The following is a 3,882-nucleotide window of genomic DNA, read 5'->3' on the forward strand; positions in this document are numbered from 1 at the left end:
TGCCTCTTGAAGCTATCCCTGATAGTAGAGGGAGGTTGTGCCATGATGGAGTCTAGAACCCTCTGTAGCCTTTTGCAATTCTCTGTGGAGGAGACTCTACACCAGGCCGTGATGCATCCAGTCAGAATGCTCTCCACTGTGCATCTGCAGAAATTTGCAAGCGTCTTTGTTGATGTATCAAATCTCCTCAAACTTGTAATGAATTAGAGCCAATAGTGTGTCCTATTCATGTATGCATCAGTGTGATTCCTCCCACATTCCTATTGGTCATCCATTCCCTTTAATGCAGAAAGATCACGTGGAGTTAGTGTTCGAAATAATGGACAATTTATGAAAAAAACTAGTGCTCACCAAGAGACCAACCAAAGCTGATCTACATAAGCATGACTTTAGTACAGCTTTTACATTCTCAGTTGACGAGATTATGAGTAAAACTACATTTTGATTAAAGATTAGTTGCCTCCAGAAGATTTAATTAAGCAACAGACTAGGTGCTGATTACATAACAAAATGATTATCCACAGGTCTAACAGTAAATCCAATTCTCTATTACAACAATGGGTGTATGTTATAACATCCATTAGTGACGTTCCTGAAACTTGGGTGTCATCGCTGCTGCAGTCCATGCTTCTACCTGTGTCTGCAGTTCCCTGTTTCCACATTAGCACAAAATACATCTCTATTTACTAGTTATTATCTCTCACTAGTTCATCCCTTACACTAAGTGGCCACTTTATGAAGGGACCAACCTGAGATATTCAAGACCCCCCCCCCCCGACACCAACAACCATTCCATGTCAAAGTCACTGAGATCATATTGCTTCCCCAGTCTCATAATTGATCTGAACATCATCTTTGGGGTTTTGTTGTTTTAGATGTGATTGAGTAGCAGAGATTAAACGGGGAGGGGTTGCAGGGAAAATATCATGGCAGTATTCAGTCAGGACAGACCAAATAGCTCATCTACTGAGATTTTATGGGCAGAACTGAGGAATGAGAAAGGTATGACAATGTTAATGGGTGTGAAGGACCAGGATAAGCATAAAACTGGGAGAGCAGGTAAAGGTGAAAAAAATAGGGGTTTTATTACCCAAAGTGCTTACAAACTCAACAGAACTGTTCTAGAGTCCAAACTTGAATCAACTACACAGAACTTGGTTACAACAACATAGTAAATACTCCTCAAACCAAGAGACACCACTCTTCTCCTGACTGTGGGTCTATATTAGGTGCTGGCCAGTCCATAGTAAATTACAGGGGAGAGAAAACATTCCTCCCCTTAAAAAGATATGGCATAAATGAAGCAGCTCCAGAGAACACCCCTCTGGCTGTAGCAGAATGGCACAATCCAATTATCCAGCCCCATCTACTTAGGCCAGTGTAATGCAACAGTTCAGATGTTTGCTAGATTATCAGGAGGATGGTTGGCTACAGGATACTTTAATATGCCCAGTTGATGGTGTGGCTGGTAATTGCAGCTGCCACAATGGGTTTCTATTATAGATCACCTAGCAGCCATGGGATATAGGGGTGCAACAGTGTCAAGAAATCGCAGACTGTTGCATGAAACATAAAGTTGTGCTGAAACATATTGACTGGGACTCCTGTACTGTGAAAGGGTTGGGTGGGAAAGAGTTTGTCAAATGTATTCGGGAAAGTTTCCATAAACAGTACATAGAAAAACCAACTAGAGGGAGTTCCATACTAGGTGTCCTATGAGGGAATGAGACAGGACAGGTGCCAGAACTTTGTGTTGGCAACACTTTGCATCTAGTGATCAGAGTGCCATTAATTTCAAAGTAATTATGGAAAAGGATAGGGCTGAGATGCTAAGTTGGAGAAAGGCCAGTTTTGATGGTATCAGAAAGGATCAAGTGTGTATTGGGATAGGTTGTTTTCTGGCAAAGGTGTATTGGTAAATGGGAGACCTTCAAAACTGAAATTTCAAGAGCATGTACATACTTTTTACATTCCTGTTAGAATAAAAGGCAAGAATAACTTGTTTATGGAACCTTGGTTTTCACGAGATATTGAGGCCCTAGTTAAGGAAAAAATGGAGGTGCATAGCAGGTATAGGTAGGTAGGAACAAATGAAATACTTGAGGAATATAAGAAATGCAAGAGAGCTTTTAAGAAGGAAAACAGGCGGGCTAAAAGAAGACATGAGAATTCTGCAGAAATGGTAAGAGCAAAAGGATTGTAAGGGACAAATTGGTCCTCTGGAAGATCAGAATTGTAATCTATGCATGGAGCCAAAAGAGATGGATGATATCTTAAATAGATTTTTTGCATCTGTATTTAATCAGAAGATGGATACAGATTACAGAACTAGAGGTGTTTGCTGGCTTGAGGCAAATTAGGATGGATAAATCCATAGGCCCTGACAAGGTTTTCACTCAGACCCTGTGGGGAGCAAGTGCAGAAATTGCAGGGGCCTTAGCAGAGATGCTTTAAACATCCTTAGCCTCCAGTGCAGTGCTAGAGGATTGGAGGAAAGCTAATGCTGCGTAGGGTAAATGGAAGCAGGCTTTTCCACTGAAATTGCATGAGGCTACAACTGGAGGTCATGGGTTAAGGGTGAAAGATGAAATATCTAAAGGGAATATGAATGGGAGGTTCTTCAATTAGAGGATGGTGAGGGCATGGACTGAGCTGCCAGCAAGTCAATTTGAACATTTAAGAGAAATCTGGGGAGTTATATGCATAAAAGGTCTATGGATGGCTATGGTCCTGGTGCAGGTCACTAGGTCTGGGCAAATTAATGGTTTGCCACAGACTAGGTGGGCCAAAGGGCCTATTCCTGTACTGTAGTGTTCTATGACTCTGAATGAACCTCTTGACCATGTCTGCATGCTTTTACACTTTGAATTGCTGCTACTTGATTGGCTGATTAGATTCTTACATTAACAAACCGGTGAGCCTAGTAAAGAGGGCAATGAGTGCATAACACTGCATATTCTTAAGCTGCCTTTATTCTTTATTCTTAAGCTGACCACCTCCTTAGAAGTGCTATCCACAAAGCCCTCTGTCCTAACATTGTACTTTAGTGACCTCAGCTACCACATCAGCTCCAGAATCCAGAGTACAAAAACACTGCAACTTGAGACACCTCCAGCCAATCGCATTACCAGAGCCACTGGTCCTTCCATGCCTCCATTTTATAAATAATTTACCCAGTAAGAACCAGTCACAAGGCATCAGCTCTTGCCTAGTTACTAATGTTCCACTGATGTCATGTTTGAATGAACACATTCCCACAGTGATGAATAGTTTAAACTACTGCCAATGTTGGGTTGCCCCAAACAACCCTGTTTATGATTACCCTAATTTCACTAAGATGTCCACTCTGAAATATGGGCAGTCGGAAGACCAGTATGATCAACAAGCGTCATTTTGATTTGTATTATTCAATACCCGAATGGGAGAATATGAGTTCAATTCAGAGCTTCTTGCAGTAAAGTGCAGTTTACTGCAGTAAAATCGGTAATTTTTCAAGGTTTGCAGATGTATGTATTGTAGCAAATCAAATCTGTTAGTTCAGTAAAACATTTAGTTATAACTGTGACAACCACAGGTAATTGTGGCCTGGGTCAAACTAGATGTACTGGATACTGTATCTTGCTTTATCCTGCTAAGGCAGGTTGATTAAAGTATTCCTCATTCCTTTCAGCTTTACTTAAATAATGCTTTGAAATGGAATGTGGGGACTGAGTTGACCTGACAGTCATGCATTTTTACAATTCCTGGCATAGAACTGTGGGCCACACTTCAGATACAGCTGGCAGGGCAGGTATGTAGCGGAAGGTAATTTTGCTGACAAGCAAGCTGGCAAGTAGCCAAAAGCCTGTTACCGCAGATTGAGAAGGAGAAATAGCTTTAAGC

This window comes from Hemitrygon akajei, chromosome 10 (assembly GCF_048418815.1).
Source record: "Hemitrygon akajei chromosome 10, sHemAka1.3, whole genome shotgun sequence".
Classification (NCBI taxonomy): Eukaryota; Metazoa; Chordata; class Chondrichthyes; order Myliobatiformes; family Dasyatidae; genus Hemitrygon; species Hemitrygon akajei.